Source organism: Pseudochaenichthys georgianus, chromosome 10 (assembly GCF_902827115.2).
Source record: "Pseudochaenichthys georgianus chromosome 10, fPseGeo1.2, whole genome shotgun sequence".
NCBI lineage: Eukaryota > Metazoa > Chordata > Actinopteri > Perciformes > Channichthyidae > Pseudochaenichthys > Pseudochaenichthys georgianus.
In genome coordinates, this window is record NC_047512.1 from 14,808,800 (window position 1) to 14,822,525 (window position 13,726).

Sequence of the window (13,726 nt, forward strand, 5' to 3'; positions counted from 1 at the left end):
GATGGGTCATGACCGAAAGAACGAGATCGCGGATACAAGCGGCCGAGATGGGTTTCCTCCGCCGGGTGGCTGGTGTCTCCCTTAGAGATAAGGTGAGAAGTTCGGTCATCAGGGAGGGACTCGGAGTTGAGCCGCTCCTCCTTCGCGTCGAAAGAAGCCAGTTGAGGTGGTTCGGGCACCTAGTTAGGATGCCACCTGGGCGCCTCCCTAGGGAGGTGTTCCAGGCACGTCCAGCTGGGAAGAGACCAAGGGGTAGACCTAGGACCAGGTGGAGGGATTATATCTCTTCGCTGGCCTGGGAGCGCCTTGGGATCCCTCAGTCAGAGCTGGTTGATGTCGCCAGGGAAAAGAAAGTTTGGGGCTCTCTGCTGGAACTGCTATCCCCGCGACCACGGATAAGCGGGAGAAGATGGATGGATGGATGGACACAGTGACGTCACGAGCTACCCACAATGCAACGCGCGCCATATATATATATGTCGCGAGTGAGCCCTCTATGTAATGGCCCACTTGCTGGCACCCAGTTCTTTTAATCCCCCAATTGACCCACACACACGAGGAGCAGGCAGATATCGGGTAACACAATAATCTTTATTAGCAATTAAATAAATAGTAAGGGACCATATCAGCCAAGCTTCTCACATGGAAATGTATCACAAGGCCAAGTGATGCAGTGCCTATATACCACCCCGTCATTTCAGGCTGCTACTGCTCTACCCACCCCCTGCTGGCCGGAGGGACCATGAATGGTACAACTAAAAGTAAAATGTCACAAAGCATGCAAATAACGCAAACACATGGCACTTCTATTAGGGAATCACTACACACATGACACTTCTATTAGGGAATCACTACACACATGACACGTCTATTTAAAGAAAGCACTACACACATCACACAATGAACATGCTCTCACTGGCTGCTAAGGAGTAAAATGGAACAGTCACTGGCACTGGTGGGCAAATGACTGCAAGTGGCACTATTTGCACCCCATACTCTCCTTGTTCATTTAACCATGCAGTGACAGCCTAGCAAGACATGGCCCGAATTAAAATAGTTATGGGTCCGCTCTCGGTCAAGAACACCTCAGACCGAGAGGAGTTAAAAGTTATTTCTTCTCACCCTTCCTTAAGCGCAGCGTGTTTCTGGTCGGAAGAAAGCAGTTGGAGACTTGGCGTGCGTCTCCCAATAGTTCGGAGCGCGTCCGACTCAGATGCGCACTGGCCCTGATAGGAGCAGCGCACGGTGCGAAAGACAGGAACTTGAGGGCGTTGCAATGATCAGGAACTTGAGAGCGTTGCAATATCAGGAACTTGAGAGCGTTGCAATACACAGGAACTTGAGTGTGTGGCAATAGACAAGAACTTGGGAGCGTCGCAATTCTGCCTTCAACCGACCCGTCGATCAGCAGCTGGCAGTCGTACAGTGAATCGCAGTGCAGCAGTACTTCCACAGTGGACCTTCGCTTCACGGTCACTTCCTCGTCGATCCGTCCAGAGCCTTGCTTCCCGTTCCCTCTTCACTTCGTAGCTTCACCTTTTCCGTTCTCCCGGCCCTCCCGGTAAATGTCCCGGCTCCTCGCTTTAACCACCCACCGGCCAATCCACGTAGCTCCCTGGAAGGCTGGGCAGGCAGCAGCCAATCACGCTGCCCTCATCCAGCTGATTCACACCAGCTGCGAAAACACACATACTCCGCCCACCTGACAGGCTAACCCTTTTATGAATGGAAACACACATTTGTCCCCACTTCTGCTTAAAATACATATACACACAGTAAATATAATGCATCATCATATGACATACAAAAATCCCATCCCCACTGGCGACATTTATATATATATAAATACGCCATTTTCCTGGAGGTGCAAATATCCTGGAGGTGCAAATATAAACAGCTAGCTAACGTAGCCAGGCAGAGCGCACTAGGTTTTTTTTCTGAATTAACGACCGAAGAAATCGCTGCATGTCTTCGGATTACATCTCTGGACTTGAGGGGTGTGCTCTAGGTCGTTACCAGTGTAAACTAGAGCTGTGTGGGTTGTCGGATTGCCCTTACAGACTGCCTGCAGATGTATGGAAAAACGACCCTCGAAAGTGGCCTTCGTCGATTTTGGCTGCATCTACGTCTAATTTCTGGAAACACCAGGTGAATACCCCACTTGTCACAATAATATTATCATGCCATTGCATATATGTGGTATTTTAGAGTTGACTAGATATTGATTAAGGCAATAGACTATTATATTCAGTACAGGAAGCTTATCAACACCTAGGCCCTTTCTCATTTCTCGAATTCCCCTCCCCGACTCCCCTCCTCGACTCCTATCCTCGATACTTAGTCCCGCCCACAGGAGATGCGAGCAGAGGAGCCGAGGAGGGGAACCGAGGAGAGAGGAGGGGAAGCAGCAGGCGGTTAGAGAAATGAGAACTCGGCTGAAGTCGAATAGTCCATTTAGCTTAGGAACCTTCCTAAAGGAGTGAAATGACCCGGAAGTCCCTCAGTGGCAGCCATGATAAGTGCCGTTCGAATTCTCTAGAATGATGAGAATGATAGGAAAGGAGGTTTCAAACTTCCTTTATAACCTCCTTTAGTTTAGGAACCACTGGACCTCCCTAACCGACAGGAGAAGCGAAAATGCTGCCCCACAATGCCTTGCAGCCGCAGCATTTGCCGTCACTCGAGTCTCGGCCGTTCACGGAAACAACCGATTATGACCGAGAAATTATATCATGAAAGTTACGGTGCTTATTAAGCATTTTAAAACATAGGTGGTAAGTTGCCAAAGTGCTTTGTTTTGAACGTTCATCAGTATTATAATCAAAAAGAGAAATATGAACGTTAGTTTTCACTGAAATTATCAAATAAAGTCAACATTTCAGTCTTTACTGAGCTGTGTGGGGTTTGTTCAACTTTTAAAAGATGTTTGAATGGTGATATACACAGTGATAGATGTTAAGGACTAATGTTTATAATAAATACATTTGTATTGATTTTAAGATCTTTAGTTCATACAATCATACGTATTGGGATCATTGGTATTAATGTGGACCGGAGGGAGAGGGTGACGAGCATAAGTTTCACTTTCCTTTTTTATTTCAATTCCAACTTTGGTCATGATGAAGAATATGTTTCTCTGTTGTCCACGTTCATAAAGCAAAGCAGCAGCATCAGAGCACGGTGCAGAGTCTCGAGATGAGTTTACAGTAGTCCCTCGTTCTTATTAAACATCCATGTTGTAGTCCGCTGTATAGAAAACTGTGGTTTCCATAGTTTCCCCACAGCAGCAGACGCACACAATGACGTCCGCTGGCGCATCATAAACACGTCGGATAGTGAAAGTGCATTCGGATTCTCTAAACTACCGCAGGCTCTTCTCCTAAGTCCTTTTGAATTCTCCTATCCACTATCCCTTAACCCCGTGACGTTTCACTCAGAGGTCAAGGAATAGACGATAGGGTTAGAACTTAGGAGCTGATTTTTAAACTATCCGACTGCAGCCCTCCTCTCCTCTGAGCGGTCATTTTAAAGAGACGTCCATTAATGATGACAGGAGGCACAGCATCCCTCTGTCTGATGGACAGATGTGTTCATGATGACTTCTATATTTACTTTGATTCATTCACAGTGCGGTATAATGAGACAATAACAGGCTACAGATGCGGACACACACACACACACACATTTATATATATTTATATATACAATTTCAGAATCAAACAGAGCACTCTCATAATTATTTACAAGTATTAAAAGTAAGCAGAGGACACCAAACCAACTGAGACCTGTCTGTCCGCTGCATCCACGCACTGTACAACACACACACACCTACACACTGTACCACACACACCTACACACTGACTGTACCACACACACCTACACACTGTACCACACACACACCAACACATCCTCACTCCCAGGTCGGCCTATGTTGACGTTATGTCAAGTCCCCTGCCGGCTTTTTCCAACGCAAGGGGGGGGGCCTTAGCGTCCATTTTCAACGCAAGGGGGGGGGCCTTAGCGTCCATTTTCAACGCAAGGGGGGGGGGCCTTAGCGTCCATTTTCAGCTTTCCGGGATGTCCATGTGCTTCTATGGACGCTCATGGAAGCACGGCATTCGTTTGTGTCGACTGCCCTTAAAGGCAATGTGAACGTCCATTCTCATTGGATAGCGGAGAATTGTACACCCGGAAGTAAATATTCCCCTTACTGACGATTGATTTTACAGTGATATCTGCACTACTCATCGACTAAAAAACACCAGATTATCCTTGTTAATTACACAACATTGATTGGTTTAAATTGTGTGCAGTGCTTTTGTATTTTTCCCCTTCGATTCGGAGAAACAAATCTTTTTTCGGAGTAAAGGATGGCAGAAGACACTACACTACCCAGAATCCCCAGCTATCATTTCTCCCTGCAGAAAAAGAAAACATGGCCGAACTTCGTTTTATTCTGGGTGTAAAATGCCTATTTTAAAGTTAGTTTGGCCATTAAAATGCGTTTTGATGTCATTTGATGCGAGAAATATGAGTTGTTATTTCAGATTATGTGTGCAGTGGATGTACATGATCTTTAGTTTGCTAGTTATTACGAAGATTACTTCAGGAAATTGCGTCCAACGTTTTCATTGTTACCAAGGTGGTTGCTAGGGACGCTGCTATCGATATTATTTCTGTTATGTTGTGTAACTGTTTAATGGTGTTATCTTTATTGCTACCCCCTTCCCCGTCAATGTATAGTGTTGGTCCACAGCGCAAACATATTAGTTTAACAAAATCCGCATCTAAAGATACGTTATTTCCCCCTGTGCAATTCCAGTCTCACATCTCACAGCACATCGTCATTAACAAATACCGGAAACAGACCGAAAACATTTTAAAAAAATAAAATAATACCTTATTCCGAGTGTGCTTGCTTTTCTCTTTGAAAGTCATCACATAACGGCATTGTAATACACGGTTCGGCTGCATTAAATATTACATATCTGCCGTAGTTCTGTATTTATAGCCCTGATGAGAAGACAAACATGAGGAACTGAAAACGTGACGTGGATCATAAATATATCAGCCATTAAACAACATCTTACATTTCTTTTCACACAATACGTCTCCTTGCCGTATCAACACTAATTCGGCTCACTTTTATATTTGATCCAATTGGTAGATAGGCTGTATTTACACCATAAAGGTGCACAGATGATATAAAGAGACACCTGGTGGTTAAAGCATGTTATTGAATTTCATTATTTTTATTATTAGATATTAATAGGATCCCTATAAAGTATATTCATTACTCGTTATTCTCTACTAATAGTTAATTAAAGACTGTATATAATGACTATTTTGCACATCCCGTTCAAGATTTCAAGATGTTCTAAGGTTTATTGACATATCATATAGGCCTACACAACTATGGTGTAGTTCTGCACTGAATGAAAAACTTGGGTCGCAGGTTCCTCAACAGTGCATTACAAGACATCTATCAATATGTGTGCATACCTCCAGCAATGTTAACTATGTTGAAGCACTTATTTTAACTGATATTATACATAATGTATTATACTCTTATGATGTATGCAGATATTTCATCTCCGGCCTTGTCAGGTATTGAACAATCAATAAATAAAGAACACAGAATTGTTAAATATAAAACACAGAATTTGTGTGATTATACTAAATGATTTTCAAATAAACACCACTGCATATTTAACTGTTACACATGCTGATGTAACGCAAATGTTCCAACTTGGGATCAATAAAGTATATCTTATCTTAAGCTGATCGATGGCTACTGCCATATTTGCAAAATGTGCCTCTGAACCTTGACAAGTGCATGTTTCAGGCTTATCAATTAATGTAATGTAATGTAATGTTATCAATTAACAACAGGAGGGGTCACAAACATAAGTCCAGCTGTTAAATAAAGCTCTTCTGACCTTAGCTGGCGTGTGGGTATATATATTAATACTGCCCATTATGGGCACCAGCAATTTTCACCCATTTATTAATTATATGTTTTAAATGTGAGTGTTTCCTGTCCCCTAAACCTCCAGGGATGTACACAGTTTAATATTGGCAACTTCTTATTATGGGAAATACGAAAACGTCTTTTAAAACTACAACTCCCAGTAGAGACGTGCCATAGAGAACATGTTGCGAAACAGAATAGCCAGCATGTGTAGTTCTGGGGACGGGGTGGGGGAGGGGGGGGACGCGGTGGACCCGTTCAAATCCAGTTTTGGACAGTCTGCCGTGGTTCCATCCCATTTCAAGTGCTGTTCGAGGCTCGGTAACCCTCGGAGCACACTCTCCAATCACAGAGCTTGAGGACTATCACGGGGTTTGTCAAACAGAGCACATGGTGTAGTCCAAACGATAGCTGGGGATTCTGGGTAGTGTAGTGTCTTCATTGCCTTTAAGGGCAGTTGACACAAACGAATGCCGTGCTTCCATGAGCGTCCATAGAAGCATATGGACATCCCGGAAAGCTGAAAATGGACGCTAAGGGCCCCCCCCTTTGAAAATGGACGCTAAGGCCCCCCCCCTTGCGTTGAAAATGGACGCTAAGGCCCCCCCCCTTGCGTTGAAAATGGACGCTAAGGCCCCCCCCCTTGCGTTGGAAAAAGCCGGCAGGGGACTTGACATAACGTCAACATAGGCCGACCTGGGAGTGAGGATGTGTTGCACACACACATACAGTTCCTAAAACAGGCTACAGCCGTTGTGTATTTTATTATGTGAAGCACTAAATGGTTTTAGAAATGTTTAAAATATCGACTCTTTGTAGATATCTACTAAACTAAAGCAAATAAAAAGAGTAGGCCTGTTATAGGCGTGATATATATTATACACACTGCTCTGCTTTCTGCACGGACCTCACAGCTGTTCTCACTGTAAACATCGCGTCGCGATGAAAGCAGTTAATAAAATAATATCCAGGGGAAGCATGCAGAGCTGTCATTGGCTGAGATAAGTCCGGCCGTGCGTCACATCTCTGTTCCCGGAAATGCATCCACGAAGGAGCCGTGGAGGACCGTGGAGGACCCATCAGTGTATCCTCGGTTATAGCTCCTCCAGAGAGCCTCCTCGACGCTCGATCCTCGGTCCTCGAAGTGCATTTAGAGAAATGAGATGTCATTCAACATGGCGCGCTGAAATTCATTTCTGGGTCACTACCAGAGGACCGAGGAGTCGAGGAGTCGAGGAGGGGGATTTGATGAAATGAGAAAGGGCCCTAGAAGGTGTACGGCTAAACCCTTGGCCTGCTTGCACCTCGCGTAAAATGGCAGATACCGGAAGTACGTTGTCGCCCTCGGCCCAATACCCGTATGTGTGTGTGAAAGAATAGAAGCAGTAGGCTTGTTTGAGACGCGTTGCGGCTCGCCTTGAAAGTAGACGAGAATAGCCGATCGCAGCCGGGGGAGGTCTCAGAAAGCTCGCCTGAAGTCGGACAGCTCGGAGTCGGCTTCTTCTTCTTCTTCTTCTTCTTCTTCTTCTTCTTCTTCTTCTTCTTCTTCTTCTTCTTCTTCTTCTTCTCTCGGTGTTTTGGCGGATTGCAAACAACTTTAAGGTGCATACCGCCACCTCCGGAGTCGGCTTGACTCGGTTTGCATTTATAAAGAATGCACACGTGTTTCATCGTTAATGTCAGATACAGAGGTGGCGCTAGGGGGTGGCTACTTGGGCTCAAGCCCCGGATGTTTTCTGAAAAGCCCCGGATGTTTCACTTAAAAAAAAAAAGATTTAATTTTTATTTTTTTTAAATGTCTCGGGAGTAATGTGCAGTACCGGAGTCCACCAGAGAGGCAGCCGCTGCGGGACATTAGCCTGCGTACTGCGTAGCCTTCCCTGCCCTGAAGAAGAAGGGATCCTTCCTAGTGCCTGACGAGTTTTAAGCTAATAGCCTATAAAGTTATGGATATTAGAAAGTTATTTTCATCGAAGCAGGCACCACAAGCTGCAGCAGCAGCAGCAGCAGTATCAGCAGCTGACAACAATGTCATCACCAGCAGTGAAGAAATGGATGATGTTTCAGGTTTGTGAATCTAATGGTGATATCTGCACTCTGGCTGACTGAGTAAGAAGTGAAAAAGAGTGATGTACTGTAACGTTAATCTTATAGCTAGTAAACATGGAGTAACCAAGGCAAGGCAAGTTTAATTATATAGCACCTTTCAACACAAGGTAATTCAAGGTGCTTTACAAAAATGAAAGACATTCAGACAAAGGTATTTAAAAACAGTAAAAGATAATAAAAGAAACATTAAAAGAAAAAATACATGATTAAAAAGTTACAGTGCAGTTTAAGATATGAATAGTTCACACAGAAGTTCCACTTTACTGATGAACATAACAGCTCAGTTTAAATTAAAAGTCAATACCCTTATATGTTAGTATGTATACAGAACATGACTAAAAATTATCCTAAGATGTAACGTTAACCCTTCATACCTCAGTCTACTTTTAAGACACTAAAATAACGTATTCCAATTTGTATTTTGTTTTCGCACGTGGAATTATACCGGCTCTCGTTTCAGTACACATAACAACGGAACCATAGCAACGGAACTGACAGGCAACGGAACTGACAGGCAACACTCTGAATCCGATTGGCTGTGACTGCATCCACTCAGTGCCCGATTCAGAAACGTGACTCTTACACTCTTTACGTCACAAACAAAGATGGTGGATGAGAATAGATCTATAAAACGATAAGCCAATGCGCAGTGGATCGGAAGAGGACGGTGTTTCGGCGTTGTTCGATAGCGGTGCGGTATGCTAATGGGAACACACGCCAAACATGCTAAATCACATCAGAAGGCATCACCCAGATTTGCCAATCACCGGAGCCCGGCAAAAGACAACAGCAGTTCAACAGCTGATCCCCGCTGTTTTTAAGAAGCCAATAGACATGAGAGCCGAGAGACCAAAATAAATAACGGAAGCTTTTGGCATATTTTTTCAACGACTTTGCGCTCTGGAAACACTTTCTTATTATTTATGATGTCATATTTTCAAGACATTCTTTTTAGTTTTACAGCTTGATGAAACCTTTTTGTTTGACATCAGCATCATCAATATGGCCATCTGAGTGTGTGTGGTGCTGTTTGTGGTTTGTTTTTAACTGTTTAATACAGTTAATTATTCAAAATGTCAGAGTTCCTTATTTTTAAACTGAAACTTGCACTACTGTTCAAAAGTAAATAACAACAAACCTGGAATTATGCATTTGGGACTTTTATTTGCTTTTTCTTGTTGTACTGAACCGTACCGAACCGTGACCCCCAAACCGAGGTACGAACCGCACCGTGACTTCTGTGAACCGTTACACCCCTAGTCCCCGGTGTTCCAGGGAACTCACCAAGTGTCAGAAAACACAACTCTCTCTCTTTTCCTCCATACCCAAATCTCTAAAAACGGGGCTGCAACGGATCTGATACAGACTGATCTTGAATTATTTTCTACGTCACAGAAGTGGTGCTCCGCTTATTGGTCAATTCTCCACCTATCAGGGGAATGTGGGGTTGGGCCACGGCCGGCCATTGCGCTGGAGACGCTGTAGTACATATGCCAGGCCTGTAAGTGGCGCTGTAGTCTGCCACAAAAGTAGCGAAGAAGACTTCCCGCGCATGGTTGGCCTTTATACTCTGCTCTGGCTCTTTTTCTCCCTCCCCGAGGGAAGCGTTTGCTCCCGCTGCTGTAATTCAATGCAATCCCTCCCTCGCTGTAATTCTCTCCGGTAGTCCACCAGTAGATGACAAACACCCTCCTCTCCGGCTCTTCCAAGGAACGAGGGGACCGTGCGGCAGAGTTTCAGTTAGATTTTTATTTCGCCAGTCAACATGTCCGTTAAAGTTTAAATCTTCCGGACAAAATTAGAAAAGTGCCGGTCAAAGGTCTTCTTTGTTATTTATTGAGCTTTAAAACAAATGAATAACGACTCTATATAATAATAATATAAGAATAAGAATAAAACACGGAGGACGGAGATCTCTTTTTCTCCCCCTCTTCTCCCCGCTGCAGCCCAGCAGCTGATCTCAAAGCACGCTCCCCTCTCCTGCAGGGGGGCGTGGTCAGGTGCAGCTCACAGAATCAGCCCCCTGCAAAAACAGCGCTGGAAAGAGCAAATAGAGCGAAATGAGGCATGGCTAAAATGCAGGATCTGTTTGGTATTTTGAAAGAAAAACTATTTATATACTTTATTTAGGTATGTCCCTACAATATATTGTTCAAATATAGCATGATATATCCCCTTTAAGGTATTATTAAGGTAGGGTTAATGTTGCTCTCAAAGTGCACCAGATTGATGCTTTTGACTTCAATATTTAAAAACAAATCTTCCCGGGGGAGCATGCCCCCGGACCCCCCTAGAGGAGGTGACGACCCCCCTAAAGGATGTTTGGTCCACCCCCCACTTGTAAAAAAAATAGCACTTTACCCCTGCACCCCCCCCCCCCCCCAACAACTCCTGGGCTAAGCCCCGGATCTCCTACAATCCTAAATCCGCCTCTGGTCAGATATGTACTAAGTAAATACATTTGTTCAAGATTAGATTAAACTTTATTGATATTGCACATATTACAGGTACTGAGACAACGAAATGCAGTTTAGCTTCTAACCAGGTGCAACAAGCAGTAAAGTGAAAAGTAATGTACACAATAGACAGAATAAAATATAGAATGAATTGAATGATGAATAAACAGTGAGGGGTCGTATGAATACACTATATATCAGTCTGTGAGCAGTATGAACAGTGTGTATGAATATGCTAAGATATATAAAGTATGAAAACGGTAAGCAGTGCAAGTATAGTATAAAATATATAGATATTAATTTCATGATGATAAACATTGTGGAACAATGATGATAAATGGGAATGGATGTGGCGATGTGGCGACGTAAAACTGACACAAAACAACAACAAACTTGGCCGAGCCAATTGGAGAGCTTCATCAGCAGCACGGGGTAAACACCACCAATGAGCGCTCAGCTCGAGATACCAGCGAGTCGTTTCCCATCAAGCATTTCGCTTCCGCAGCCCGTGGAGAGGAACTGACGGCCCGTCCACACAGCGGCATGCGTTGACGCTTCCCCATTCACTTTGAATGGGGTGACGTCACTTTTAGCCGAAATGTATCGTGGGAAGCGACGTGGAGCGTAGCTGGCGTGGCTCGCTGCAAAAGTTGAGCAATGTTCAACTTTTGACGCCTCGGCGAGGCGTCAGCCAATCGAATCATATGCCAGTACAAGCTCTAGCCAATCAAACCGCTGCTTGTGTGTCAGGGGCGGGAGATTCATGTGATTGGTTGTTGGTCGAGTTTCAGACACGCCCGCCGGCAAGCGTCAGCGCACGCCGCTGTGTGGACGGGCCGTGAGCCGCCTCGCCGCGCCTCGCTCTCAAGGCTGCGGGCGTCTTTGTCCCGCTAGATTGCAACGTCTCATGTAGGCGAGCCTCCAGAGCAAGTCGGACAAAATGACTAACCATCATGCAACGCACTAGCAAGACGTTGATCGCAACTGCGCAGGTCTCGCTTGTCTCAAACAAGCCTACTGCTTCGAAGCTTGCTTCAAATCACGTGACATATGAGGTCCGAAGCAGCAACTGCTTCATTTCCTGAATGAATCACTTGACTGGTTCGCGGTCCATTCACGCGATTCAATGCACTGCCTCGTCTCGATTCTGACAGGTGACAGGTTGAAACAGTTTCAAATTTGAGCGCTTCAACACTTTATGACCGCTCTAAACAATGCGCAATGTGTGGGTTGTTGTCGTAGTTTGCGTTGTTGCTGTTGAGTTGTTGTTGGTATTGCATTTGAATTGTAGTATCATTATAGAGCAAGCCAGGAAGAAAGATAGGTCGTTCTGGCTCGGGAAACACTTCGAAAAGTGGAGAAGTTCTGAACAAAAAGACAATTATCAGTAATATAAAAAACAGTTCAATATTTTAAGGAATAGATAGCCCAGTGGGTAGAGCCGACGGCCCGAATGCGGCGATGTCTGTTGGTTCAAAGCCCGGAATGGATGTACTTTAAATCATTGCTTTTCAACTTTAATACTTTAATAACTGTTAAAAGGCCCTCTCCTCCCAAAAAAATGTCCAGCACCCTCTAGTCTCTTCTCAATAATCCAATACTCACAATTATCAATCTTTAATTGCAAATAGAACATGATATTCAGTCTTTGTGTGTGTGTGTGTGTGTGTGTGTGTGTGTGTGTGTGTGTGTGTGTGTGTGTGTGTGTGTGTGTGTGTGTGTGTGTGTGTGTGTGTGTCGAATATTTTTCAAGGCAAAGATACGTTAAACCCACTGCAGCCTTGCACTTCGCCAGGAGAGGTCGCTGTAACTGAAGCTTCGAGAAATGAACCTATTTCCGACACAATTGTCCAAGTGGTTCGACGCTTCATTCAAAGCTTCATTTTGCCATCACTAGCTGTCACTCACTGCCTGCTCACTGCACGTCGGTAACCTTCGAGATACAGGCCGTTTCTCAATCGCGAGGATTTTGGCTTCCAAGCCAATATTTCAAGGATGCTACGTCATCGAGTGCCGCCGAAGGACTGTTCCAATCTCCAGCATACTTGGAATTCCACAGAGGCCGCGTCCTTGGTTTAAGGGAAATTTCGAGGCTGCACCATAGGGCTGCACATGGGTAGACTTCGCGTCCTTAAAATCCCCACAATGCTTTGCGCACGGACCAATTTAAAAAACCCTTGCGTCGAATGGCTGAACCCAGAGCTCTGGCTGGGCTGAACCGACGCAGCACACATTTAAATGTAAGTATGTATGGCGTAGAACATGTGTTGGTAAATATGTGACTTTGTTACATTCGTTTGTTATCACGAAAAATGTGTTCCGTGAAAGTAAAGCAAGTTCATAATTAGATAGACTTCGTGAGGTATTTATTTTTGGTACAGTTTATGTTGAAACCGTTAGAGAGAGTGAAACACTTGTTAGCCTGTTCCATTCTTCTTCGTTTTCCGTTGCCGTGGCTTGGAAGTATACTTGCTTCGTTTCTGAAGGAAGTGACTTGGAAGTACGCGACTACCAAGCCAGCATCCTCGCGATTGAGAAACGGCCACAGTCTTTGGTAATTAATAGAATAGTATATAATTATTAAACTTAATCTTATTTTATTAAAACCTCACTATAAATACAATCCCTAACCCTTATGGATTATATTTGAAGATAAACCAGATAAAGCAAGCAATTAATACATGGGCCGTTTCTCAATCGCAAGAATGCTGGTTTGGTAGTCACATACTTCCAAGTCACTTCCTTCAGAAACGAAGCAAGTATGCTTCCAAGCCACGGCTTCAGAAAACGAAGAAGAATGGAACAGGCTAACAAGTGTGCCACTCTCTCTAACGGTTTCAACATAAACTGTACCGAAAATAAATACCTCACGATGTCTATCTAATTATGAACTTGCTTTACTTTCACGGAACACATTTATGGTGGTAACAAATTTAACAAATTAACACATTTACCAACACTACACATTTTCTACGCCACTACATACTTACATTTAAATGTGTGCTGCGTCGGTTCAGCCCATGGGTTCAGCCATTCTCCGTAAGGGTTTTTGAAATTGGTCCGTGCGCAAAGCATTGTGGGGATTTTAAGGACGCAAAGTCTACCCTATACATGGATCGGATTTCGAGGCGTAGTCGTGGGGGAGGGGGTCTGCAGTTCGGTGGACTAAGGATTGCACCACTGCTTTTTG